Source organism: Grammomys surdaster, unplaced genomic scaffold (assembly GCF_004785775.1).
Source record: "Grammomys surdaster isolate TR1022 unplaced genomic scaffold, NIH_TR_1.0 126182, whole genome shotgun sequence".
Lineage (NCBI taxonomy): Eukaryota > Metazoa > Chordata > Mammalia > Rodentia > Muridae > Grammomys > Grammomys surdaster.
Window position 1 is genome coordinate 7,045,375 of NW_021620988.1, and position 13,681 is coordinate 7,059,055.

A 13,681-nucleotide genomic window follows, 5' to 3' on the forward strand; every position below is an offset into this window, starting at 1 on the left:
CACACACACACACACACACACACACACACACACACACACACACACACACACACACACACAGAGTAAGTAAATAAATAAAATTTAACTGTGAAATATATCAGCAGCACCCCATTCCCTAGGCTCCATTTTCTGGCCCATAACTCCGCCTGCTTTTCCCAGAGGCCACCATGCAGGCTACACAAATTCCAGTGCAGAATCCCTGCTGGGCCTGAAGACTCAGGCCACCTGGTCACCTCAGGCCACTCAGACCAGAAGACCAGAAAGGAAACAGAAACCAAGAGAAATATATTAGCAACTGTGGCTAATTTATTTTGGCTAAGCAGTTATTTCTGCGTTACTAAACTTAAAGCTCTTGACTTGTTCCCGTTCAGCCATTTTACTTTGTTGCCCTTGTTCGCCTAAGAAATTCAGAGGTCAAATGATAGAGAGACAAACATATTTACAGAAGCTTTTGCTTATAGCCAATATCAAATATTTACTATATATACTAAATTATATGTGTGTGTGTATGTAGGAGACAGTTAAATTATCATTAAAATGGTCTTTGCATAAAGTGTTCATTGAGTAACTAAAAATATTAAAATAAAACTGATTTTTTTACTAAGATTACAATTGTGTTGTAATGAAAGTAACTGGGGAATAAACAAAATAATGATAAGCAACTTTTAGGTTGGCTTGTGAATTTTCTCCCAATTTTTTCAATATTCTTTGTTTTATTATAGCCAGGAAAATAAAGACGTAGAGAAAATATAGCTTATTTTTATGTGCATATCAAATATAATTAAATATTACATAATCTGAAAGTATCATAGATTATAACTGGTTTTATTAGTGTGTTTGTTTAGTTGCTTCAGATAAACATAGATAAACTAGAGGTCAAACATAGTATTTCAGTTCTTATATTTAAACATTACCTGAGTCACATGGTTGCATCCTCCAATTCCAGGCTATCACAACCAATGAGATTTCTAATACTTGGGCAGAGTACATTGATGTTCCAACTTGAAAGCAACTTCTTGGAATTTTAGAGTAGAGAAACTATAACGTAGGGGGAGGAGGGAGGGCTTGAGACTGTCTTATTCTCTTTCTGATTCTAAGCTTTCGTCCTTTAAACTGTCTGCTTCACAGTCAATGACAAGTTGTCCAGTTACAGAATGCCCCAAACAGCAGCCAATCTTAAATCGCAGTCCAGACCCTTATTTCTGTAGGCTTCCTTAATGAACCAGTAATGTTCATATTCTTAGGGTTGTTAGAAATTTAAGATAATCATTAATGAAATCTACTTCTGCCTAATTATTACAAAAAGTCATTTGTGACATCCATGCTTATTTATGCCAAAGTAGTCTTAAGCTCTTTGATCATGGAAAATATTTAAAAAAAAAAAAGATTTACCTCATCAAATAACCATTTGTGAGCAATTATTCCATTATATGCAAATTTGAATATTTCCAGATCTTCACATTTCTCCAACTGTGAGCTTGTAAAGTACCAGATCTAATATAATCTTTTTAAAAATAGGAAAAAAAAATGTGGAACAGTGCTAGCAGTGGTTTAAATGTAAGGAAAAAATGTTCAGTTAGCATAACTGATTACGCCATATGTTTACTACTGACAAGGACTTAAATATATTAGCAACCAAATCAAGCAATCACCACTACAAATTCTGTATTCCTTGTCTTCGCTTATCTTTGAATAAACAGTAAAACAAAGCAAAGCTCCCCAGAAACTGTGTGATTCATGAATTCTCCTTAATGCGGAAGCAAAACTAGGACATTAATCTAAAAGCGCACCAGCACTAGCTCATTCTCTAATCTGTTTATAATTATTTACATATTACATTTTTTTTCTGTTATAAAACATTGTATTCTGTCCTATTTTCCATTCCAGACTAAAGAGTTACTATTAATGCTTTTCCTTTCTGCCAGTTTGTAGAGGTACTAGAATCCCATTCTTGCATGTGAGTCAGTAATAAGTACTTTCTCTGCAGGAGTCTCGCAGGGGTACTTCTTTTTAGCACGCTCTATTTCCTGTTATGCCCTTAACAGATAGTGGCTTCTCTCCACTGTCAAAGCAAAACATGACTTTCCCCAGTCACAGGAAAGCTTGTTGGTATTCTGGACTTAAAATCCATCCCCGAATGCCAAACATTATCTAATTGAATGAATTTTGATCTAGTTCTTCAATATCCCAAGACACTGAGTTGATGCTAGCACACTTGGACTCGACAGCTTAGTAATAAAGAAACACAAGTTGTTCAACAGTCTAGAACTGATGAAAACTCATCTTTCCTATCTGCTCTTCAATCAGTTTTTACAGCATCTTGGGGACTGGCATAGGGCCATGTGAGAAAATAAAGCTGGATCTAGGAAAAATCAGTACTGAGTAAATAAAATACCACTGTGTTGTAAATTAATATTTTCCATTATAAGAATAACTTAGATTTCTGAGACTCTAAACCATAGACTTTATTTTAATCAACAACTGCTGAAAATAATTTCTCTATTTTGAAGTTGAAGCTATGAAAAGGTAAGGCCACTGACAATGAACTCCAAGACTTTGAAACAGATGCTTAATGCTAACATGTGTTTATTGTATAGCTGTTGGCATAAAAGGTTCCTTGTCCTAGCACTCTATGTTTGCCTGATGTACAGAGCCAACTTGTGTAAGAACATGCAATATACTAGCTTTTACAGTGCGGAGAAAACCACAGAATAGATTCAACTGATGCTATGAAAAACATTGGTGTCCCAGTAACAGAAATAGTCACAAGGGTGACATATTACATAGAAAAGCTGGCTGTATATGGAGCTGATGTAGAGCAGCTGATAGCAGGGCCAGAATTGCTCTTAGAAATCAGTTAAGTTTCTTCCTGAATGTAAAATAAATGATAAGAAGGCCACAGGTTCTAAAAAAAATGGCATGATATATAATGTTGATATATTTTTTAAAATTTTGTTATTCATTGTGTGTGTGTACACCCTGTAAAGGATCCTATGAGTTGTAAAGATCAAATTCAGTTCATCAGAGTTAAAAAAAAATACCTTTACTTTCTAAGTCAGATTACATGGCACGGGTATTAATTTGGTATTTTTGGTGTTAATTATTTATAATACTTTGTCCAAAGGAAATTTCAATTTCTACAAACTCCAAAAAGCAGCTCAAATATCCAAAAACCATCTTAACTTGAATTATGGATTTCTGGTGATTAGATAAAAACCAGCATTCTTTAGGAACTTGTGAAGCTTGTTCCCCTGAACCAAAAATGAGTCATTTCCCTTCCCTCTGGCAGAAGGGATATATGGTTACCTGTGGTGCCTATCAACATATCACGGCACATGGTGGCCTCTAAGCCCCTTCAGTATCATAAGTACCTCTTACACTTTTTAAAGTCCATGGTGGAATCCTACCCTTCTTACCTCCTCCCCTCCCCTTCCTTCAGCTCACTGACTTCCCTCCCTCAGCACAGCTATTCATTCTTCTTACTGCTATTCTTGCTCTGTTCAATCTTTCTCTCTCCATGCTCTGCTCCTGCTACTCGGCTGTGCTTTCTCCATTCTCTATTGCTTGTTAGTCTCCTTCTTTAGCAGATAGTCTGGCCAGGTCTTGTCTGCTGGCCATGTTCAGTTTGCTTCTTTTTCTCTCTGCCTTGAACTCTTCCAGATAACTTTGGCTGGTTTCTTTCTCATGTCTATAACAAAAACCTTCCTTGTACCTATACCATGGGAACAGTCAGGTCATTAGATTATCGAGGTTTGATCCCTTGACTATTTGATGGCATCTAGACTCATGGAGGAGAGGAGACTCTGGGCATATCTCTGGAGGATTACCTAGATTAATTTAGCCTCAAGGTGTACCTAGGATGGTGCTGCTGTGCCTCTATTCCTTGGTGGAACCTACTCTCAAAGTATAATCCAAAATACACATTGCTTTTGTCAGATATTTATCTCAGTTCCGATAATAGATAATAGATGTGCTTGGGGGTCAATTTCTAGACTTGGAATCTACAGATTTCGAATACTGAGAAAGACCTGATAAAATATATCTTTGCTATGATGTCACTTTTTGTGTTTGAGGTATTGCCACTTAAATGTCTTTGGTGTTGCTTTACTAATGAAGGAAAATATTCAGCTAAAAGTAAGGTAAATTGCAGATATACATTTTCATTAACAGGTATAAAATATTCACTGAATGTACAGATTAGTATTACATATATATATGTAATATATATGTATTATATGTGTATACATAAAATAGTTAATAGTTTTTTCTGAATTCAGATATTTTTAATCTATACATGGAACTATACCACATATATTTTTATACTTTTCAATTTTCACCTTGTGTTTTTAAATTTTCTAAACCAAAAATAGCTATTTAAAGGATGTTTTTAAATTTTAATTTTTTCGGTCCATACTTGTTTTGCCTATATGTGTGTCTGTGTGAGAATGTCAGATCCCCTGGAACTGGAGTTACAGACAGTTCTGAGCTACCATGTAGGTGCTAGGAATTGATGGGTTAGAAGTGCAGCCAGTGCTCTTAACTGTTAAGCTATCACTCTAGCCCTCTATTTTAAGATTTATTACACTTTTCTTTGAATTGATATAATTCTACTGTCCAACAATGCCTATTTTGATCACATTATTATTTAGAGCTGACAAAGAAGCCTTAGCTAAATAACCTTTTTTTTTTCCACAAAGGAAAACCATAAGACATTCACTTACATATAGAAATATATAATAGAAAGAGTAATTTCCAGTATTGTTTAAAAAAATAGAGAAAACTAGCCCACATAAAACTGATAATAGCATAGCTATTTTTGTGTTAATTTCAGAAATAATACCCATCAAGTATTCTTAATATTCTTAATACCTCTTTTAAATGGTAAGGTTTCAAATAAATTATACTTAATGTGTATACAGACTTTAAAAATAGACACCCAACATCCATTTGTTGTTTCTCTCAGCAGGGCCTCCATAGTACCGGATAAAAAATGTCAAGAAAGTATATAGTCTGAAAACAAGTTTCAGCATTTATTTGGAATTGCTAATGGATGATAAAAGTCTCATCTCTTCATAATTAATTGCTACCTCAAAAGTACATTGTGAAAGTCATTAACTTGAAAATAAAACTTGAGTTAGTTTTTGAAAGTTTTCAGCATCCTCTTGTCCCACTTCAATGTCAAAGATAAAGCCCCACAGTAGTCAAAGTAATAAGAACAACTTTGAGTCTACAGTAACTATGGCAACAGTGGCAGAAGTTCAGCATGAAGTAAATTCCAACCTGTCTCAAGTATTTTAAAATCATAGTGCTTCAAAAAGAAGTAGGCGAGTGTGTGTGTGTGTGGGGAGAGGGTGGGGGTTGGGGTGGAGTAGAATCAAGGAGAAGAAAACTACAGTCAGTGTTAATGTGACCTAGGGCAGCCCTGTCTACAAAAAGACAGTCTTAAAATTATCTTACCATAGAAGCGAGCCAGCTAGATGTCACATATGCCAAATTATCTGGAAAAAAATGGCAAACATTGTTAATGGGTAATCAGTCATTATGTAACTAACTATAACACACTATCTGAGTATCTTCCAAAAACTCATTTTATAAAGAAAAGAAATATTACAGTTTGGAGGTTCAAGGGTTTGCCACTGGTACTAGCTTACTTTTGGCAATCGTTTTCTTGTTTGCAGAGTTCTGGCATAGCATTGGTCCATATGTAATAAGATACAGGATTCAGAAGTATCTGTACCTGGTTTGTATCTCAAGTTTTATAAAGCTAATGGGACTTAATCATGGGGTATTGTACCTCAGTGACCTTATGTAAATGTGGTGACTTTCTCCAAGGTCCTATCTCTAAAATTCGCCTTAGTTGGATTGAATTTCCACCATTTGGCTTTAGTGGCTCAGCTAAATAAGCTCAGGCCTAGTCACAATCCTAATGGCGGCCTGGAGATTTCCTGGGCAGCTATTTTTAAAGGAGAAATATGGTTGCGTTGGGATGTGGCCTTGAGCTAAGAGATACTATGCTAGTGTTTTATTTGCTAGGTTTGATTCTTGGGTTTTTTTTTTTTTAAGCTTTTATTGATTTCAAGCCTTTTATTGATTTCAAGGTTGCTGCCTATTCAAGAAGAGAACTTATAAGAGGCTGATGAGCTTCACTATGCTGAGCCTAAAAAATGAAAAGAATGAGATTTTTTTTATTGGATATTTTATTTATTTACATTTCAGATGTCATCCTCTTTCCATATCCCTCCCCCCAAAACCCCCTATCCTATCCCTCCTCCTCCTTCTTACTTTTTTTCTTTATTAGTACTTTACGTTAACATACAAAGTACTGGGTTTTATTACAGCATCCTCATATATGTGTCATTAGAGTTCTGATTTGTTTCCCTCTGCCCCTTCCCTTTCTTCCTCCAGCTAGTTTCCTCATCTCATTTGCTGTCACATGTATTCCATCACCCTCCCTCCTTATCCTTTTTTTTTTATTAGTAACTTTTTAAAAAAACGTTAATCAAAGGCTTTATAAGTTTAGTAATGCTCAATAACAAGATGCCCACACAATCAGTAGGACAGCAAGCCTGGCCTTTAGAAAGCCATAAGGTGAGTAAGGACATGTCTCTCTTTTTTTTAATTTTAATTTTATTTTTTTTAATTTATTTTTCTCAAATCGTAATTCATTCACACAGGGGTTATAAATCTCTTAAGAGCAGCCTGTGTCCTTTCTAAAATTCAGGTTGAGATACTCTAAGCCCTTTAAGGAGAAAAATAGATCTACATTTGAATATGAGATGTGAATAGACTTTCTGGATGAGATGTATAATTGAGGTGGTGGCAACAACAGAAGCAGAAGTAACAAACATTAACGATCTTATGCACATTCTCTCCCCTCAATAGTTCTCAGAGAGATGGGTAGTTTCTCCACTTGATAGAATAGGAACCAGAGACTTCAGGAGTATAGCTGAGTCAAAATATTAAGTATCACATGATTATGAAATGATAAATCATGTATTAATATCTCTATCTTTCCTTTGTTCTTTCTATCTTTGTCTGTCTGAGTGTCTTTCTTTTCATGGTTACAAGTTGTACTTAGGGTCTCACACATGTTAGGCAATCTCTCTACTAAGCAACTATTATTCCCAACAATTGTTTCTTCTTGTGCCAAAATTATATGTGTGTGTGTGTGTGCGCGCGCGCGCGTGCACACATGCATGTGCACATACATATTTATGTGCATGCACAGGCACCATACATGCCTGAGCCTGTAGCCTGTGCACATACTTGATTGTGCTGGTACAAATGCATGCAAGTTCATGTGAAGGACCAAGGATAATGAGGATAATTCTTCATGGACTATCCACCTTAGTTTTGTTATTTATTTACTGTTTTTTGGTGAAACTGGGTCTCTCTGTGGCCTAGGACCCTTCAAGTAGACTGTGCTGACTGACTAGCAGGATCCATGATCTACCTGGCTCTTCTTTCCTGTGTAAAGTTCATGAGCATACACTATAACACACAGATTTTTCATATTAGTTTTGGGGACTAGACTCAGGTAGATACTCATTCTTAGAAGGCAAGTGTCCAAATCCTTCTGGGCCATAGCAGGAATGAGGTCAATTGGTTGCTGTCCCTGGAACAGAGCCACCAGGGTGTGGACCTTCATGAGTGTCAATGGTTGCTGTGGCTCTAAGGCTTGTTTGTATATATTTTACTCTATGTTCCTCTTTCCGAGGAATGCCTTCTGTACCAATATTAATGACTCCATGATCAGTGACAGCGTGAAAATGGGGGTTGAGCATATGTTTCATCAATGTTTCAGCAAAATGGTAGAATACTGTGATCTTCAAAACAGCTTTTAAGGCTGTGGGAAAAATGCTGAAAACATGGGTTAAAATATATATAATTTCTCAACTATATAAAATGTAAGGATACAATATGAGTTGTATAAGGAGTTGTATAGGTCTAAAGGAACAGAGGCAGCTGTACTATGAGCCAGCTTGTCAGAAAGGTACTAAGGAAGGGGAATAAAGAGATTTAGGGAATGGTGATCACAGGAGATCAGATCCAGCTAAGATTTTTTCTTCATGCTCACAGAGGTAGACAGATTCCTGAATTCAAGGTCAGTCTGGATCTAGGTCCAGTCAAGGCTGGAATGGTGATTTCAGGACCAGATTCCACCCAGCAATCTCATTGTCTGTGCTTGTGTTTGTTGTCTCTTTCTAAGAATCAAGAGGCTGAGGTCAGGAGTTGCTGATTTATGGAACATTCAAAAGGGAACCTGGGATAATGACTGAATTGATATGTAAACAAAAGACTGGGATTAGAGAGGAGCTATCCAGAGAGTTTTTTAGAAGAACAAGAAAAAGCTGTCTCAAGCAGAACACACAGGGTGTACAATTTGGAAACCTGTCATGAGCAGAACATAGGCCATCAGTTTAAACCCTTGATTTAACTTACAGTCATTTGTTTGGCCATTCCAAGCACTTCTTCTCTCTGGAAACCCTCTCCAAGCCTAGGCTGGTCCTTGGTAACCAGTGTTTTACTTTCTTCCTCCCCACCCTCTTGAGCACTCTCTATACATTTTGTTAATTACTGCTGCATCTATTTACTCAACAAATAAATATATTAAACATCTGTAGCTTCATTAGCATATCTGCCATAGAGAGGGATCAAAGGAGGTCTGAGGAAAATAAAATTCTAGTTTAGAATTTTGAACTAGAGTATTTTATATAGATCATTTAGAAGGATTAAAAAGGAATTAACTGATTTATACTGTCCTTGTTATTCTAAGTTGTTACACCTATATCACCCCATGAAACGTGTCTCTATACATTATGCAATCTTATTCTAGACCAGACTAGTTCTCATTTACAAGCTTCTGTATGCTTATGTTTCATGAAGAGATTAAACAAAAAGATGTACAACATACCACATATGCCATATATGGAGATTAAGCTAGGGCTTTATGATGCTGGACAAGCATTGTATTTCTTCAGCAATGTTCTCAGCTTCAAACAAACTTTTCAGTGAGGCACAATACAAAAAAATACATGAATCAAAATATAACAAGGATTTTCCATGATGAACTCTCCCATGTTGACAACATCCAAGTCAAAAGATTTCCATAAAATTCCAGCTCTCCCTCCTAGCTGTGTTCTTCTTCATCATCACTGCTTCTAATACTGCAGGTGAAATCTCTGAGTCTAAAAGTCCTGTTTTGTGTCTGGGTTTTTACACTCAGCATTAATTTTCAGAGTATTGTTTGTGTATAAAATATAGTAATAGTGTACTCTCTTATTGATATTCCATTCTACAATTATACCATAATTTCCTTAGTCATATTATAAAGTGATACTTAGGTTTCTTTGCTTGTTTCTTCTATGACAGTATAGATATAAAGGGTACTGCAGCCTTCATTTTTTGGTATGTTTTGAGGACTTTCCTTAAGGAAGACTTGCTGAGTTCTATGATTAAACACATTCACCTTCAAGGGTAAACTCTCATTCATCTAGTGGCCTCCCTATAGCCCCCCACCTTTAACGCATTCACCAATTTCCAACAGTACCAGTATGAGGATCAAACTTTTGATGACTGGTCTTTTGGGTGACATTCAACCTCTAAACTATAAAAAGATCCCCACTTTCTTTATGGTCTTGAACTTCCTAGCTTCCACAACTGTGAATTCCAGTATCTATGCTCTTTATAAATTATACAGACCTTGGCATTTTGCTATAATGGCATAGACTAAGATGAATGCACAGACTTAAGTAAAAAAATCTAAATTTAACAGGAATAAATTGAAAAATCATAGTATTTAAAAATTCAAGACCTTTTTCTCATTTTCGGTCTGGAACCATGGAGGCTGTTCCAGAGAAGAAAAAGAAGGTTGCCGGTGTGCCAGAAACCCATAAGAAAAAGGTTCCTGCTGTGCCAAAAACTCTTAAGAGAAAGGTTCCGGCTGTGCCAGAAACCCTTAAGAAAAAGCGAAGGAATTTCGCAGAGTTGAAGGTGAAGCGTCTGAGGAAGATGTTTGCCCTGAAGACACTCCGAAAGGCAAGGAGGAAGCTCATCTATGAGAAGGCAAAGCACTATCACAAGGAGTACAGGCAGATGTACTGGACTGAGATTCGGATGGCCAGGATGGCAAGGAAAGCTGGGAACTTCTATGTGCCTGCAGAACCAAAATTGGCGTTTGTCATCAGAATCCGAGGCATCAATGGAGTAAGCCCAAAGGTCTGAAAGGTACTGCAGCTTCTTCGCCTTCGACAGATCTTCAGTGGCACCTTTGTTAAGCTCAACAAGGCTTCCATTAACATGCTGAGGACTGTGGAACTGTACATTGCATGGGGGTACCCCAACCTGAAGTCAGTAAATGAGCTCATCTACAAACGAGGCTATGGCAAAATCAATAAGAAGCGGATTGCCTTGACGGATAATTCCTTGATTGCTCAATCTTTTGGTAAATTTGGCATCATCTGCATGGAGGATCTAATTCATGAGATCTGTACAGTTGGGAAACGCTTCAAGGAAGCAAATAACTTCCTGTGGCCTTTCAAATTATCTTCCCCACGAGGTGGAATGAAGAAGAAGACAACTCACTTTGTAGAAGGTGGAGACGCTGGCAACAGGGAAGACCAGATCAACAGGCTTATTAGATGGATGAACTAAGGTGTTGCCCGTGGTATTTTTGTAATCTGGTCAGTTAATAAACAGTCACAGTTTGGCAAAAAAAAAAAAAAAAGGAAGGCGAGAGCATAATTTATTATGATGTAGTTAAATACTCTTAATTTAAATGTTAAGTGGAAAAAAGCAAATGACTCATTGAGAGCAAAGGATAAAAATAAGTTGGAGGTAGAAAAAAGCCTATATATTTTGAATTCAGTAGTTTGGCACAATGGCTTATCCCAGTATTCCCAATTATTATACATATATTCTTTATTGTTATTCAAAGTACACTTGAAATAAACTTATATAAAAGATGCTTTGATGTTATAAAGACATAAGGACAATATAAATCAAAGTGTTGTTATTCAATGCCAAGTAATGTTTTGGGGCCTAAGGAGCTATTTTCACTTATCATTGGCTTACATTCATGTTGGGTGATTTGGTTTGGTTTCTAAAATTCCTTGGGTTTTATGTGGAGGTGCCACAAATCTATTTCCATTAAGTGAAACTTATGCCCTTGATCTCCATGAAGCAAAATGTCAGTGGTCAGTTCGGTTAGCTACAATTCAATGAAAGCACTGCTAGTTAAATACCCAACCAAAATAAACATTAAGATATGATCAAATTTATAACAGCTATCTGAACGTATTATAAATGTTCTAGTCCCTTTCAACAGCAAAAATCCTACAAATACAAGCTAGGACACATAGTTCTTTGTAGCTTCCTGGAACATTTCCTTTCTGACCTTTGACTTTTTTCTTTTCTTTTATTTGGGGGGGGGAGCAAAATGCCTCCTATATTTTCCGTTTTAGAAATGCTGTGTGTGTAGCATATATTTATCTTGCAAGTATTTGATCTTGAGTTTTTTCATCTTGTACTTCTACATCTCTGACCATCACTATGAGAAGTCAGGGCAGGAACTGAATCAGAGACCATGGATGTACTACTTAGTGGATTACGTTCCGTGGCTTGTTCAGTTACGTTCATTGTGCTGCTGTTCAATTGAGGACTATGCTCTTCCATATCAATCATTAATCAAGAAAATATTCCCCTCACTGAGAAGTTCCCGTACACCAATATGATAAAGGAAATTGCTCAGTTGAGGTTATCTAAAGTGGAAATTTCTGGATTCTTTGGAAACTCAGTGGTGTCATGTGATGTTTTTCTGGAAACTTTTTTTTTTTTAATGAGAGGATGCTTTTGCTGAGGCAGATGTGGGAGAATGTTTTGTTGAGAACAGACAGGTGGTATTTATCTGGAAGCTGCCTAGAAAAAGAGCATGTGATGTCTTGCTAGAGCAGATACTTGAGAAGATATATGATATTTGGAAAGGGTATAAATATAACCCAACAATGATCAATGATGCTGTGTGGCATAAGTTCACCTTGCCAGTCTTTGCTGGTCTTCATTGGGCTTTGCTGACATTGGTCTTCACTATGATGCTGTGTCATTGGTGTGTGTGTCCAAGAGAAAGAGACAGAGATAGAGATAGATAGAGACAGAGAGAGAGAGAGAGAGAGAGAGAGAGAGAGAGAGAGAGAGTTTATAGAGAAAAATGCCCCAAAGTCTGGTGGTGTTCCTGTGGCTTCTTGCTGCTTCTTCAGTCTCAGGCCAATTGGCAGAGCCTTGTGGTTTCTTCTAGATTGAACTGCCATTGTTGATTTATGAATGGTGTTTGTAAGTGGATCAAACTACTACTTCTGATTCCTGTGAGCTCAACTGCTAATATCCTGACAATGAAGCTTGGAATTACATCAAAGAACCTTTTTTAAACAGGTCCATACCCTCCAGTGACCTATTAAACTTTCTTTTTTACTACCTCTGGTGGGTGGTGGGCTAGAAGGGAGGTTAAAGCATTCAAGGAAGTATGTAAAATCAAAGCCTACAGTCCTTTCTTTCTAGGCAACTCTAGTTTTTGCCCTGTTGACAAAAGCTAATCAGTACCAGCTCCTTCAAATTGGTCTTTGGTGTCCACATTGAAGCAGTAGCATCTCAGCTCCTCCACACACACACATACACAGGCTAACAAAATAAATAAATAAAATAATATAGTCATTAAAAGAATATTCAGGAGATTCAAGAAGGTAAACAAAATGTTTGAGAGATTTGGATTTAGGCACTTAAGGTACCACTGTTTTATTTCACAATAAATTTACAAATCAGTATATGTTTAATAACTCAGTAAATTGATGCGTTGCTTCAGAACAGAAATCTCCTCTCATTTTCTCTAAACAGTACTCATTTGGTGGGGGAAAGAAATGTGTTTATTTCAAGATTATTGAAGAACCAGCTCAGCCAAGAAAACCAGGTTTCTGAATTGAAGAGAAAGATAATCAACAACCAAACTCCCAAGAAAAATGAAATTTATTAAGGAAGAAGTAAGTGGTTAACTAGAGAGAAAAGTGTTTCTGAAAGCTGAGCAAATTAACTTTAAATCACACAAAGGAGGAATGAAACACAAATACAAATTGAGAAAACTTGCTTTTTTCTTCTGTTCTTAAGCCTGGATTCCATTCTTAACTCACTTGTCAGCAGTCTTTAACCATCCTCAGTTTCTGGGTAAGTAGCCTAATGTACATCGTGGATATCTAACAAAATGTAGGTTGGTGCACAGTTTAGTTTTAAGGAGAAACATAGAAATTCACAACCATTGAAACGTCCACTCTCCCATAGTCTCTTAGATCTTGGTTAAGGAGCTTAAGTAGTTAAACAACAGAGTGTATAGTCCGTTGAACAGAACATCTAGGGTGAAAAAACAAGTGTGAATGGGCTCTATGAAGAGGGTTACTGATGAGATAATGTAATAGAAGTTCATCACAAGTGTATAAGGAATATAATATTGTTAAAAAGTTAATGTGAGCTGAATTTTTGGCCTAATTTCAGCTACTGCATCTACAAAGGAGGTTGTATGTGAGCATTAAAATTATAACAGCAAGAAAAGAAAACACCATGAAATATATTGCATAATATTAAATGGATACATGAGGAAATATGCCAAAAGAACTAAAATCATAGAAAATATGGATAATAT

The 13,681-nt window shown here is 36.5% G+C and overlaps 1 pseudogene; it reads left to right on the forward strand.

Moving 5' to 3' along the window:
- Nucleotides 1-9,840: 9,840 nt before the first annotated feature.
- Nucleotides 9,841-10,668, forward strand: LOC114612772 (annotated as a pseudogene).
- Nucleotides 10,669-13,681: the final 3,013 nt, after the last annotated feature.